The sequence below is a fragment of the Drosophila innubila genome, assembly GCF_004354385.1.
Source record: "Drosophila innubila isolate TH190305 chromosome 3L unlocalized genomic scaffold, UK_Dinn_1.0 7_D_3L, whole genome shotgun sequence".
NCBI lineage: Eukaryota > Metazoa > Arthropoda > Insecta > Diptera > Drosophilidae > Drosophila > Drosophila innubila.
In genome coordinates this window covers 146253-163205 of record NW_022995378.1, presented here as the reverse complement: position 1 = coordinate 163205, position 16953 = coordinate 146253, and the positions used below count along the sequence as shown (strand labels likewise).

The window sequence follows — 16953 nt, the reverse complement described above, 5'->3', positions numbered from 1 at the left end:
ACCATATTATATGACAATAATTAAACACATCTCATTTAAATAAAATTCAAATTAAAATACAAAAAAAAAATCAATTTTCACATGACATAAAAATTTCATATGACGCAAAAATTCAAACAAAAAAATTTCATATGACTACAAAAAAAAGTTAAATTTCTTAGGACATGTAAATTCAACATTTATTGTCATAACCATATAATATGACAAAGATTAAACAAATCTCATATAACATAAAAATTTCATATAAATACAAAAAAAAAGATTTCACATGACATAAAAATTTCATATGACTAGAAAATTCAAACATAAAAATTTCATATGACTACAAAATAAAGTCAAATTTCTCATGACATAAAAAATATCATATGACAAGAAAATTCAACTTTCTTAAGTCACAGCCATATTTTATGACAAAACAAAGTCAACTCCCAAATAATATAAAAATTTCATATGACTACAAAATAAAGTTAAATTTCTTATGACATGTAAAATTCAACATTTATTTGTCATAACCATATAATATGACAAGAATTAAACAAATCTCATATAACATACAAATTTCTTATAAATACAAAAAAAAGGCAAATTTCACAAGACATAAAAAATTTCATATGACACGAACAATTCAAACATAAATATTTCATATGACTACAACAAAGAGACAAATTTCATATGACAAGTAAATTCAACTTTCATTTTTTTATAACCATATTATATGACAAAAATATAACAATTCTCAAATAACAATATTTCATATGACTACAAGAAAAAAGTCAAATTTCATATGACATAAAATTTTTATATGACAAGAAAAAATTCAACTTTCTTATGTCATAACCATATTATATGACAAAATAAAATCAACTCCATAAAATAAAAAAATTTTATATGACCACAAAAAATAAATCATATTTGATATAAGTAAAATTATTTTCCATATGACAGACATTTAAAATAAACAATAGAGTACTTTCATATGACATAGACATTTTATAACAGTACATTTATGTATGAAAAACAGATCGTCCTTTGAAAAAATGGTAAAATTTTAGAAAGCGTGGCAAAAACTATATAGGTGGAGTGGTGTGTCGCAAGGCAAGTCATATGAAAAATTTAACATACCGAAATTATATGACGGTGGAGTGTTGTCTTGCCGGCATTGGATATTTATAATGGTGCAAAAAATAATGAAGTTTTACAGTGCATTATTATATAAATATATGCATAGGTATGAGAAATAAAATTGTCATTTGAAAAAATGGTAAATTTTAGAAAGCGTGGCAAAAAACCTATATAGGTGGAGTGGTGTCGCGCAAGGCAAGTCATATGAAAAATTTAACATACCGAAATTATATGACGGTGGAGTGTTGTCTTGCCGGCATTGGGTATTTATAATGTGTGGTGCAAAAATAATGAAGTTTAATAGTGCATAAATATATTGATGCATGCACTTGATTAAATTAAGAGGTAGCATTTGAAAAACTAATGAATTTTAGAAAGCGTGGCAAAAACCTATATAGGTGGATTGGTGTCGCGCAAGGCAAATCATATGAAAAATTTAACATACCGAAATTATATGACGGTGGAGTGTTGTCTTGCCGGCATTGGATATTTATAATATGTGGTGCAAAAATAATGAAGTTTTACAGTGCATTATTATATAAATATATGCATAGGTATGAGAAATAAAAATTGTCATTTGAAAAATGGTAAATTTTAGAAAGCGTGGCAAAAACCTATATAGGTGGAGGTAATGTCGCAAGGCAAGTCATATGAAAAATTTAATATACCGAAATTATATGACGGTGGATGTTGTCTTGCCGGCATTGGTATTTATAATGTGTGGTGCAAAAATAATGAAGTTTAATAGTGCATAAATATATTGATGCATGATTAAATTAAGAGGTAGCATTTGAAAAACTAATTGAATTTTAGAAAGCGTGGCAAAACCTATATAGGTGGAGTGGTGTCGCGCAAGGCAAGTCATATGAAAAAATTTAACATACCGAAATTATATGACGGTGGAGTGTTGTCTTGCCGACATTGGGTATTTATAATGTGTGGTGCAAAAATAATGAAGTTTAATAGTGCATAAATATATTGATGCATGCACTTGATTATATTAAGAGGTAGCATTTAAAAACTAATTGAATTTTAGAAAGCGTGGCAAAAAACCTTTACATGGTGAGCAGGGTGTGTTCATCTATTATATGTTCGACATATAATAATAAATGTTGTCAATGAAAATGAAAGTTATTCGTTATTTGTCTTTTGAACGCTTGGCTGCGGTAATAATATGCAATTGTTAGATAATAGTGGAATTGGCCAAGGTATATTGTTCTTCAATATATACTAAATAGGTTTCACATTATCGTTAATTTAGCATAAACTTTCATTAAAAATAGAACCACCAACAGGTTTATATATAATTGGTTGGTGGTTTAGTGTTCCTGGTTGGAAAATTGAATTACATATGTTTTTCGATTCTCCAATGCAAGGGCAGTGTGCACATGTATAGTATATTGGAAATTAAAATAATTAAACTTTAACACAATGTAAATATATTGTGGATAAAGGTTTTATTTAATATAATATTTATTAACACATATATACAAAATGTAGATAAATTATCAATTTGTAATCAAAATTAAATAAATTTTATTCAATTTATTTTGAATTTAAATAATGTACGTGTGATGAATTTATATTAAGTAAGTGTAAATATAAAGATATTTTTGAACAAATTAATATATATATATATATTTATAAAAAAAAATGTGTAAGTTTTTTTATAACTAACGAACATGATTGCTATTTAAATGTAGCCATATTCGTTCTCTATATGCATGTCATATTTATTCAAAATATTAATGAGTTGTCATGTCTATTACATATTTAAAAATATTTATATGTGTAAAATATTTACACATAGAAATAACATTATTCTGGTTGATCCTGCCAGTAGTTATATGCTTGTCTCAAAGATTAAGCCATGCATGTCTAAGTACACACGAAATAAAAGTGAAACCGCAAAGGCTCATTATATCAGTTATGGTTCCTTAGATCGTTAACAGTTACTTGGATAACTGTGGTAATTCTAGAATAATACATGCAATTAAAACACGGACCTTTTGGAACGTGTGCTTTTATTAGGCTAAAACCAAGCGATCGCAAGATCGTTACACTGGTTGAACTCTAGATAACATGCAGATCGTATGGTCTTGTACCGACGACAGATCTTTCAAATGTCTGCCCTATCAACTTTTGATGGTAGTATCTAGGACTACCATGGTTGCAACAGGTAACGGGGAATCAGGGTTCGATTCGGAGAGGAGCCTGAGAAACGGCTACCACATCTAAGGAAGGCAGCAGGCGCGTAAATTACCCACTCAGCTCGGGGAGGTAGTGACGAAAAATAATACAGGACTCATATCCGAGGCCCTGTAATTGGAATGAGTACACTAAATCCTTTAACAAGGACCTATTGGAGGGCAAGTCTGGTGCCAGCAGCCGCGGTAATTCCAGCTCCAATAGCGTATATTAAAGTTGTTGCGGTTAAAACGTTCGTAGTTGAACTTGTGCTTCATACGGGTAGTGCAACTTATTGTAGTTAGTACTATACCTTTATGTGTAAGCATATTACCGGTGGAGTTCTTATATGTAATTAAATACTTGTATTTTTTATATGTTCCTCCTATTTAAAACCTGCATTAGTGCTCTTCATCGAGTGTTATTGTGGGCCGGTACAATTACTTTGAACAAATTAGAGTGCTTAAAGCAGGCTTCAAATGCCTGAATATTCTGTGCATGGGATAATGAAATAAGACCTCTGTTCTGCTTTCATTGGTTTTCAGATCAAGAGGTAATGATTAATAGAAGCAGTTTGGGGCATTAGTATTACGACGCGAGGGTGAAATTCTTGGACCGTCGTAAGACTAACAAGCGAAAGCATTTGCCAAAGATGTTTTCATTAATCAAGAACGAAAGTTAGAGGTTCGAAGGCGATCAGATACCGCCCTAGTTCTAACCATAAACGATGCCAGCTAGCAATTGGGTGTAGCTACTTTTATGGCTCTCTCAGTCGCTTCCGGGAAACCAAAGCTTTGGGCTCCGGGGAAGTAGTGGTTGCAAAGCTGAAACTTAAATGAGAATTGACGAAGGGCACCAAGGATGGAGCCTGCGGCAATTTACTCAACACGGGAAAACTTACCAGGTCCGAACATAAGTGTTAAGACAGATTGATAGCTCTTTGCTCGAATATGGGTGGTGGTGCTGGCCGTTCTTAAATTCATGAGACCGATAGTCTGGTTAATTGATAAGAACTCTGAGATAGATATTAAATAGATACTGCTTAGAGTTAAGCCCGTTGAACCTGAATATCCATTATGGTCATTAAAATGTAATATTTAAACAATATTTAATAATATGTGTTTCCATATAAGTGGACGTATCTATTAGTATCAATTAATTTATCAAAAAATTTTAGTCAATTGCTTATTTAAATTAAAATGCTTGCATTTTAACATAAAATAAATGTCATAAATTTGATAAAGTGCTGATAGATTTATGAATACAGTGCGTTAATTTTTCGGAATTATATAATGGCATGATTATCATTGATTTTTGTGTTTATTATATGCACTATGATTAACAATGAAAATTCAGGATACCTTCGGACCGTCTTGAACACGGACCAAGGAGTCTAACATATGTGCAAGTTATTGGGATAAAACCTAATAGCGTAATTAACTTGACTATTAATGGATTAGTTTTTTAACTATTTATAGTTAATTAACACAATCCCGGGCGTTCTATATAGTTATGTATGATAATATTTATATTATTTATGCCTCTAACTGGAACGTACCTTGAGCATATATGCTGTGACCCGAAGATGGTGAACTATACTTGATCAGGTTGAAGTCAGGAAACCTGATGGAAGACCGAAACAGTTCTGACGTGCAAATCGATTGTCAGAATTGAGTATAGGGCGAAAGACCAATCGAACCATCTAGTAGCTGGTTCCTTCGAAGTTTCCCTCAGGATAGCTGGTGCATTTAACTGTTGTATAAAATAATCTTATCTGGTAAAGCGAATGATTAGAGGCCTTAGGGTCGAAACGATCTTAACCTATTCTCAAACTTTAAATGGGTAAGAACCTTAACTTTCTTGATATGAAGTTTAAGGTTATGATATAATGTGCAGTGGGCCACTTTTGTAAGCAGAACTGGCGCTGTGGGATGAACCAAACGTAATGTTACGGTGCCCAAATTAACAACTCATTCAGAAACCATGAAAGGCGTTGGTTGCTTAAAACAGCAGGACGGTGATCATGGAAGTCGAAATCCGCAGTGTGTAACAACTCACCTGCCGAAGCAACTAGCCCTTAAAATGGATGGCGCTTAAGTTGTATACCTATACATTACCGCTAAAGTAGATGATTTATATTACTTGTAATATAAATTTTGAAACTTTAGTGAGTAGGAATACAATGGTGTGCATAGAAGTGTTTGGCGTAAGCCTGCATGGAGCCGTCATTGGTACAGATCTTGGTGGTAGTAGCAAATAATCGAATGAGACCTTGGAGGACTGAAGTGGAGAAGGGTTTCGTGTGAACAGTGGTTGATCACGAGTTAGTCGGTCCTAAGTTCAAGGCGAAAGCCGAAAATTTTCAAGTAAAAGTTGTCAATATTTAAAATTTTGGAAAATTAATACACTTGAATAATTTTGAACGAAAGGGAATACGGTTCCAATTCCGTAACCTGTTGAGTATCCGTTTGTTATTAAATATGGGCCTCGTGCTCATCCTGGCAACAGGAACGACCATAAAGAAGCCGTCGAGAGGTATCGGAAGAGTTTTCTTTTCTGTTTTATAGCCGTACTACCATGGAAGTCTTTCGCAGAGATATGGTAGATGGGCTAGAAGAGCATGACATATACTGTTGTGTCGATATTTTCTCCTCGGACCTTGAAAATTTATGGTGGGGACACGCAAACTTCTCAACAGGCCGTACCAATATCCGCAGCTGGTCTCCAAGGTGAAGAGTCTCTAGTCGATAGAATAATGTAGGTAAGGGAAGTCGGCAAATTAGATCCGTAACTTCGGGATAAGGATTGGCTCTGAAGATTGAGATAGTCGGCTTGATTGGGAAACAATAACATGGTTTATGTGCTCGTTCTGGGTAAATAGAGTTTCTATCATTTATGGTAGTTTCTTGTTCCCCGGATAGTTTAGTTACGTAGCCAATTGTGGAACTTTCTTGCTAAAATTTTTAAGAATACTAATTGGGTAACCAATTAGTTCTTTTAAATATAACGATTATCAATTAACAATCAATTCAGAACTGGCACGGACTTGGGAATCCGACTGTCTAATTAAAACAAAGCATTGTGATGGCTAGCGGGTGTTGACACAATGTGATTTCTGCCCAGTGCTCTGAATGTCAAAGTGAAGAAATTCAAGTAAGCGCGGGTCAACGGCGGGAGTAACTATGACTCTCTTGGAGGATCAATGGACTGAGATGCAGAAGGGGCATATGCATTTACATATGTCGTAATTCAGAAGACATCAAAGTCAAGTCGACTCGTAGACACTCTGTGTCCCACAATTCAATTGTGGCCTCCTCGTGGTATCCTCCGGGTGCTAAATTCAGTGTAGTTCTGATTAGCAGCTAATTCGAGCGACGAATGGGTCCAAAGGGTTACCTACCCAATGGACCGACAAACTGATGGTGCAATGAATCGAAACGAGCCTCGGATATATGAACAAAGTTCACGAAATTCTCCTACGGCCACTCGCCGTGGGACCCATCAGGAAAGGAATGCAGTGGTCAATACACAGGCCATGTTTCCTTGTTGTGAATGTGATCGGTCTTTCTCCACGAAGACCGGTCTCGGTGTTCACATGTCGCGCCAGCACAAAGACGCACTGGATGAGTGTCGTCGGCGTGTTGACGTGAAAGCCAGGTGGAACGACGAAGAGTTGTCTATGATGGCGAGGAAGGAAATCGAGCTCACAGCAAATGGTGAGAGATTCATTAATAAAAAGCTAGCGGAAGTCTTTGCCAACCGCAGCGTCGACGCAATCAAGAAATGTCGACAGAGGGATAGTTATAAAGCGAAAATCGAACAGCTAAAGGGGCAAGCAGTTCCTATCCCAGCAGCGAATGAATCTCCGACCATACAGCGCCGCCCTAGTTTAAGTGAGCCCGGTTCCTCTTCCTCAATATCACAGGCTCCTCCACTCGCTCCATCGAGACATTCGGACGATATCCTCATGCGGATGCTTCGGGGGTTACAGCCCGTCGCATGCAATCGATCTTGGAGAGCCGAAGTCTTGCAATCCATTGTAAATGAGGCGCAAGATTCGGGAAAAGAGGTGACTCTCCAACGTTTGTCCGTCTACCTCCTGGAATTATTTCCGACTCGGAACAACCGCCCTGTTCCGGCGAGAGTGCACCGCCCTGCACCCCGCAATAGGAGGCAACGAAGACGTCAAGAGTACGCTAGGGTTCAGCGTAACTGGGACAAACATAAAGGTCGTTGCATTAAATCCTTGCTTGATGGACCCGACGAGTCGACAATGCCAAACCAGGGAATCATGGAACCCTATTGGAAGGAAGTTATGACAGCGCCTAGCCCATCCTCTTGCAATACCACCGTGCCTCACATGGGGCACACGCTAGAGGGGGTATGGTCACCAATTTTGTCGAGTGATCTAAAGGCACATAAAGTGTCATTGACTTCCTCTCCGGGGCCCGATGGGATATCCGCCAAACATGCAGCGGGTATTCCCAGAGGGATTATGCTTCGCATAATGAACCTGATTCTCTGGTGCGGAGATTTGCCCGGACTCTTCCGAATGGCCCGAACCGTCTTCATCCCGAAGTCGGTGAAGGCATCCCGACCGCAAGACTTTCGTCCGATATCGGTGCCATCGATCGTGGTCAGACAACTTAATGCCATATTGGCTGCCCGGTTGACTTCATCAGTCAATTGGGACCCGCGTCAACGGGGGTTTCTGCCCACGGACGGTTGCGCCGATAACGCGACCATAGTCGACTTAGTCCTGAGGGACCACCATAGACGGAGCGCGTCTTGCTACATCGCGACTCTCGATGTAAGCAAGGCATTCGACTCTGTCTCTCACAAGGCAGTGTTCGATACGCTGACCGCCTATGGTGCCCCTCCGGGCTTTGTCGATTATGTCCGGAACATGTACCGGGGAGGCGGCACCTATCTTAGTGGGAACGGCTGGAGGTCAGAGGAATTCATCCCTGCTAGAGGAGTCAAGCAGGGTGATCCTCTGTCCCCCGTCTTGTTCAATTTGATCATCGATCGATTGCTCAGGTCGTTCCCCGTCGAGATAGGTGTCAGTGTCGGGAACGCAAAAACAAACGCAGCAGCGTTCGCAGATGACTTGATGTTGTTTGCTTCCACGCCGAAGGGCCTTCAGGCACTATTGGATACCACGGTTGGCTTTCTGTCTTCCGTTGGGCTTACCTTAAATGCTGAAAAATGTTTCACGGTCAGCATAAAAGGGCAACAAAACAGAAGTGTACTGTGGTCGAACCACGGAGCTTCTGTATAGGTTCGCGCACGTGTCCAGCTCTGAAGCGCTCCCAGGAATGGAAGTATCTCGGCATCAAGTTTACTGCGGAAGGGAGGGCTCGTTACTCTCCTTCCGAGGACATTGGTCCAAAGTTGGAGAGATTAACGCAGTCCCCCCTGAAGCCTCAACAGAAGTTATTCGCCCTCAGAACTGTCCTAATTCCACAGCTCTTTCACCAACTAACTCTTGGTAGTGTGTCGTTAGGCGTTCTGAGAAAGTGTGACAGACTGGTACGGTCTATCGTTCGGAAATGGTTAGATCTTCCGTTGGACGTGTCAGCCGCATTCTTCCATGCTCCCCATTCGGATGGGGGTCTCGGTGTTCCTTCAATTCGCTGGACGGCGCCAATGTTGCGAGTCAAAAGATTGTGTGGCATAAAATGGCCCCACCTCGAGCAATCCGAGGTGGCCATCACCTTTCTAGAAACCGAGCAGCGAAAGGCCCGAGATAGATGCCAAGCAGGAGTTAATGAGCTGTTATCACGTTCAAAGATAGATTCGTACTTGGCGAATAGATTGCACATGTCTGTTGATGGCAGCGGTCTACGTGAAGCGGGGCGTTTCGCTCCGCAACACGGGTGGGTGGTTCAGCCCACGCGTTTGCTAACAGGGAAGGCTTACCTGAACGGGATCAAACTGCGGATAAATGCCCTACCCACGCGGTCACGGACTACGAGGGGAAGGCACGAATTGGGGAGGCAGTGTCGTGCAGGATGTGATGCTCCCGAAACACTAAACCACATCTTGCAGAAGTGTCATCGTACGCATGGGAGGCGGGTGGCTAGACACAACGGAGTAGCTGATTTTCTCAAGAAGGGGCTTGAGTCTAGAGGCTATTCCGTCATTGCTGAACCGAGTCTGCAGGGAGAGAACAGGATGTTTAAGCCGGATCTGGTTGCGTTCCGACACGACCGAACCATCGTGCTTGATGCACAGGTGGTGACAGACGGACATGATCTGGATAGAGCTCACCAGAGCAAAGTCCATATCTACGACCGACAGGACATACGAACGGTATTGCGAAGGGATTTTCAGGCACATGAGAACATAGAGGTTGTATCCGCTACACTAAACTGGCGGGGCATCTGGAGTTTTCAGTCCGTAACAAGACTGAGGGCTCTTGATGTTCTAAGTGCTAGTGACAGTACTGTCATTAGTGCCAGGGTGGTGTCAGGCGGGGTCTCTGGATTCAGAGCTTTCATGTTTCACACAGGGTTTCATGGCTGAATGTATTGGCTATCAATATTGCATTTCCTTTTCCTATAAAGCCAGCTACCTTTGGCACAACATCTAAAAAGGTATAAAATAACGCATTCAGTGGCGCTACAATCGAAATCATTTCGTTATGTGGTGAACTAATGTGCTACAAAAAAAAAAAAATAGCCAAATGCCTCGTCATCTAATTAGTGACGCGCATGAATGGATTAACGAGATTCCTACTGTCCCTATCTACTATCTAGCGAAACCACAGCCAAGGGAACGGGCTTGGAATAATTAGCGGGGAAAGAAGACCCTTTTGAGCTTGACTCTAATCTGGCAGTGTAAGGAGACATAAGAGGTGTAGAATAAGTGGGAGATATTAGATTTCGGTTTAGTATCGACAATGAAATACCACTACTCTTATTGTTTCCTTACTTACTTGATTAAATGGAACGTGTATCATTTCCTAGCCATTATACGGATATATTTATTATATCTTATGGTATTGGGTTTTGATGCAAGCTTCTTGATCAAAGTATCACGAGTTTGTTATATAATCGCAAACAAATTCTTTAATGAGAGAGTGCATTTATGTACTTTTGATTTAATAATTTGGTATAACTCCAATTACTCAGGTATGATCCAATTCAAGGACATTGCCAGGTAGGGAGTTTGACTGGGGCGGTACATCTCTCAAATAATAACGGAGGTGTCCCAAGGCCAGCTCAGTGCGGACAGAAACCACACATAGAGCAAAAGGGCAAATGCTGACTTGATCTCGGTGTTCAGTAAACACAGGGACAGCAAAAGCTCGGCCTATCGATCCTTTTGGTTTAAAGAGTTTTTAACAAGAGGTGTCAGAAAAGTTACCATAGGGATAACTGGCTTGTGGCGGCCAAGCGTTCATAGCGACGTCGCTTTTTGATCCTTCGATGTCGGCTCTTCCTATCATTGTGAAGCAAAATTCACCAAGCGTTGGATTGTTCACCCATGCAAGGGAACGTGAGCTGGGTTTAGACCGTCGTGAGACAGGTTAGTTTTACCCTACTAATGACAAAACGTTGTTGCGACAGCATTCCTGCGTAGTACGAGAGGAACCGCAGGTACGGACCAATGGCACAATACTTGTTCGAGCGAACAGTGGTATGACGCTACGTCCGTTGGATTATGCCTGAACGCCTCTAAGGTCGTATCCGTGCTGGACTGCAATGATAAATAAGGGGGCAATTTGCATTGTATGGCTTCTAAACCATTAAAAGTTTGTTATTCATTTAATAGACGACAATGGATGTGATGCCAATGTTACGTATAACATAGTAAATTGGGAGGATCTTCGATCACCTGATGCCGCGCTAGTTATATATTAAAACATTATTTAATACAATGACAAAGCCTAGAATCAATTGTAAACGACTTTTATAACAGGCAAGGTGTTGTAAGTGGTTGAGCAGCTGCCATACTGCGATCCACTGAAGCTTATCCTTTGCTTGATGATTCGACAATTAAAAAAATCGATCAATAAACACACACATATTAATATGTAAAGATATATAAATATATATATATATTTACAGGGATGGTATGTATATGCTATGTATAATATATATGTCTATGGGCATAAAATATTATATATAATGTATAACATATGATATCTGTATTTTTATACATATATGATTTATGAAAAATTTCATTTGAAATGGTAGCCAAATGTCTCGTCATCATATTAGTGACGTATTTAAAAAGACTTAAATGTATGTATATATGAAATATATATAATAGAAATATATTATATATAATTTCATTGATTTATATAAAGTTTAAATAAAATAAAAATGGTAGCCAATTGTCTCGTCATCATATTAGTGACGTATATGAAAAGATTTAATGAGATTCTTACTGTGTCCGTAAGCTTCAATATAATATTACAACTTATAGCTTGTGATTGTAAATTTGTGAATGAAAATGTGTTGGAGAAACAATTTTGTATTAACAAAACTTAATTAAAAATGCATTAATCTGTGAAGTATATTAAAGAAATTTTGATTAACGGCGATACTCTAAATATGATTATATCGGTAGCCAATTGTCTCGTCATCATACTAGTGACGCATTTGATAAGATTTAATGAGGTTCTTACTGTGTCCGTAAGTTGTTTCGATGTAATATTATAACTTATAGCTTGTGTTAAAAAATTTGTGAATGGAAATGTGTTGGAGAAATAATTTTGTCTTAACACTTAAAAAAAAAAAAGAAATTCATTTCTGGAGTATATTAAAGAAATTTTGATAAACACGTATATTAAAATATGTATATATCGGTAGCCAATTGTCTCGTCATCATAATAGTGACGCATTTGAAAAGATTTATTGAGATTCTTACTGTGTCCCTAAGTTTCTACATAATATTATAGCTTGTGATTATAAATTTGTGCATGAAAATATGTTGAAGAAATAATTTTGGTGTGATTGAAACAATAAGATAATATATTATTTTCTGATGTATATTAAAATATGTTTATATTGGTAGCCAACTGTCTTGTCATCAAAATAGTGACGCATTTGAAAAGATTTAACGAGATTCTCTTACTGTGCCCCGTAAGCCTCTCTATTATATTATAATATTATAGCTTGTGATTATAATTTGTTCATGAAAATATGAACATATTTTGATAAACGTCGGTATTTAAAGTATGACAAAGGAATTTCAAAATAAATTTAACTTTCAAAAAAAAAGTAAAAGTGACTAGAAAAATTCAACTTTCCTATGTCATAACCATACTATATGACAAAAAAAAAAAGTCAACTCTCATATAACACATAAATTTCATACGACAAGTAAAATTTAACTTTATTATGTCACAACCATATTAACACAACAATTTCATATGACTACAAAATAAAGTCAAATTTCACATGACATAAAAATTTCATATTCACATGACATAAATTTTATATGACACGAAAATTCAAACATATAAAATTTCATATGACTACAAAAAAAAGTCAAATTTCTCATGACAAGAAAAATTCAACTTTTATTTAGTCAAAACCATATTATATGACAAATAAAAAGTCAACTCTCATATAACACATAAATTTCATATGACTAGTAAAATTTAACTATTATTTGTCATAGCCATATTATACGACAAAAATTAAACAAATCTCATATAACACAACAATTTCATATGACTACAAAATAAAGTCAAATTTCACATGACATAAAAATTTCATATTCACATAAGATTTCATATGACACGAAAAATTCAAACATATAAATTTCATATGACTACAAAAAGTCAAATTTCATATGACATAAAATTTCATATGAAAGAAAAATTCAACTCTCATATAAACATAAATTTCATATGACTACAAAGAAAAGAGTCAAATTTATATGAAATAAAATTTAACTATTATTTGTCATAACCATATTATATGACAATAATTAAACACATCTCATTTATAATTCAAATTAAAATACAAAAAAAAAAAAATCAATTTTCACATGACATAAAATTTCATATGACGCAAAATTCAAACAAAAATTTCATATGACTAAAAAAAAGTTCAATTTCTTAGGACATGTAAAATTCAACATTTATTTGTCATAACCATATAATATGACAAGAATTAAACAAATCTCATATAACATAAAATTTCATATAAATACAAAAGGCAAATTTCATGACATAAAAATTTCATATGACTAGAAAAATTCAAACATAAAATTTCATATGACTACAAAATAAAGTCAAATTTCTCATGACATAAAAATATCATATGACAAGAAAAATTCAACTTTCTTAAGTCACAGCCATATTTTATGACAAAACAAAGTCAACTCCCAAATAATATAAATTTCATATGACTACAAAAGTTAAATTTCTTATGACATGTAAAATTCAACATTTTTTTGTCATAACCATATAATATGACAAGAATTAAACAAATCTCATATAACATAAAAATTTCTTATAAATACAAAAAAAAGGCAAATTTCACAGACATAAAATTTCATATGACGAAAAATTCAAACATATAAAATTTCATATGACTACAAAAGTCAAATTTCATATGACATAAAATTTCATATGAAAAATTTCATATGACAAGAAAATTCAACTATCATATAACACATAAATTTCATATGACTACAAAGAAAAGAGTCAAATTTTATATGACAAGTAATATTTAACTATTATTTGTCATAACCATATTATATGACAATAATTAAACACATCTCATTTAAATAAAAATTCAAATTAAAATACAAAAAAAAAAATCAATTTTCACATGACATAAAAATTTCATATGACAAAAAAATTCAAACAAAAAAATTTCATATGACTACAAAAAAAAGTTCAATTTCTTAGGACATGTAAAATTCAACATTTATTTGTCATAACCATATAATATGACAAGAATTAAACAAATCTCATATAACATAAAATTTCATATAAATACAAAAAAGGCAAATTTCACATGACATAAAAATTTCATATGACTAGAAAAATTCAAACATAAAAATTTCATATGACTACAAAATAAAAGTCAAATTTCTCATGACATAAAATATCATATGACAAGAAAAATTCAACTTTCTTAAGTCACAGCCATATTTTATGACAAAACAAAGTCAACTCCCAAATAATATAAAAATTTCATATGACTACAAAAAAAAGTTAAATTTCTTATGACATGTAAAATTCAACATTTTTTTGTCATAACCATATAATATGACAAAATTAAACAAATCTCATATAACATAAAATTTCTTATAAATACAAAAAAAGGCAAATTTCACAAGACATAAAATTTCATATGACACGAAAATTCAAACATATATTTCATATGACTACAAAAAAAAGTCAAATTTCATATGACAAGTAAAATTCATATGACAAGAAAAATTCAACTCTCATATAACACATAAATTTCATATGACTACAAAGAAAAGAGTCAAATTTTATATGACAAGTAATATTTAACTATTATTTGTCATAACCATATTATATGACAATAATTAAACACATCTCATTTAAATAAAAATTCAAATTAAAATACAAAAAAAAAAATCAATTTTTACATGACATAAAAATTTCATATGACGCAAAAAATTCAAACAAAAAAATTTCATATGACTACAAAAAAAAGTTAAATTTCTTAGGACATGTAAAATTCAACATTTATTTGTCATAACCATATAATATGACAAGAATTAAACAAATCTCATAAAACATAAAAATTTCATATAAATACAAAAAAAGGCAAATTTCACATGACATAAAAATTTCATATGACTAGAAAAATTCAAACATAAAAATTTCATATGACTACAAAATAAAAGTCAAATTTCTCATGACATAAAAATATCATATGACAAGAAAAATTCAACTTTCTTAAGTCACAGCCATATTTTATGACAAAACAAAGTCAACTCCCAAATAATATAAAAATTTCATATGACTACAAAAAAAAGTTAAATTTCTTATGACATGTAAAATTCAACATTTTTTGTCATAACCATATAATATGACAAGAATTAAACAAATCTCATATAACATAAAATTTCTTATAAATACAAAAAAAAGGCAAATTTCACAAGACATAAAGAATTTCATATGACACGAAAATTCAAACATATAAAATTTCATATGACTACAAAAAGTCAAATTTCATATGACATAAAATTTCATATGACAAGAAAAATTCAACTATCATATAACACATAAATTTCATATGACTACAAAGAAAAGAGTCAAATTTTATATGACAAGTAATATTTAACTATTATTTGTCATAACCATATATATGACAATAATTAAACACATCTCATTTAAATAAAATTCAAATTAAAATACAAAAAAAAAAAATCAATTTTCACATGACATAAAATTTCATATGACGCAAAAATTCAAACAAAAAAATTTCATATGACTACAAAAAAAGTTAAATTTCTTAGGACATGTAAAATTCAACATTTATTTGTCATAACCATATAATATGACAAGAATTAAACAAATCTCATATAACATAAAATTTCATATAAATACAAAAAAAAGGCAAATTTCACATGACATAAAAATTTCATATGACTAGAAAAATTCAAACATAAAATTTCATATGACTACAAAATAAAAGTCAAATTTCTCATGACATAAAAATATCATATGACAAGAAAAATTCAACTTTCTTAAGTCACAGCCATATTTTATGACAAAACAAAGTCAACTCCCAAATAATATAAAAATTTCATATGACTACAAAATAAAGTTAAATTTCTTATGACATGTAAAATTCAACATTTATTTGTCATAACCATATAATATGACAAGAATTAAACAAATCTCATATAACATACAAATTTCTTATAAACAAAAAAAAATTTCACAAGACATAAAAATTTCATATGACACGAACAATTCAAACATAAATATTTCATATGACTACAAAAGAGACAAATTTCATATGAAGTAAAATTCATATGACAAGAAAAATTCAACTCTCATATAACACATAAATTTCATATGACTAAGAAAAGAGTCAAATTTTATATGACAAGTAAAATTTAACTATTATTTGTCATAACCATATTATATGACAATAATTAAACACATCTCATTTAAATAAAAATTCAAATTAAAATACAAAAAAAAAAAAATCAATTTTCACATGACATAAAAATTTCATATGACGCAAAAAATTCAAACAAAAAAATTTCATATGACTACAAAAAAAAGTTAAATTTCTTAGGACATGTAAAATTCAACATTTATTTGTCATAACCATATAATATGACAAGAATTAAACAAATCTCATATAACATAAAAATTTCATATAAATACAAAAAAAAGGCAAATTTCACATGACATAAAAATTTCATATGACTAGAAAAATTCAAACATAAAAATTTCATATGACTACAAAATAAAAGTCAAATTTCTCATGACATAAAAATATCATATGACAAGAAAAATTCAACTTTCTTAAGTCACAGCCATATTTTATGACAAAACAAAGTCAACTCCCAAATAATATAAAAATTTCATATGACTACAAAATAAAGTTAAATTTCTTATGACATGTAAAATTCAACATTTATTTGTCATAACCATATAATATGACAAGAATTAAACAAATC

At 33.6% G+C, this 16953-nt stretch overlaps 1 pseudogene; it reads left to right on the top strand.

Annotated features, from left to right (window-relative positions):
- The first annotated feature begins 4186 nt into the window (after nucleotides 1–4186).
- Nucleotides 4187–11309, top strand: LOC117789402 (annotated as a pseudogene).
- Nucleotides 11310–16953: the final 5644 nt, after the last annotated feature.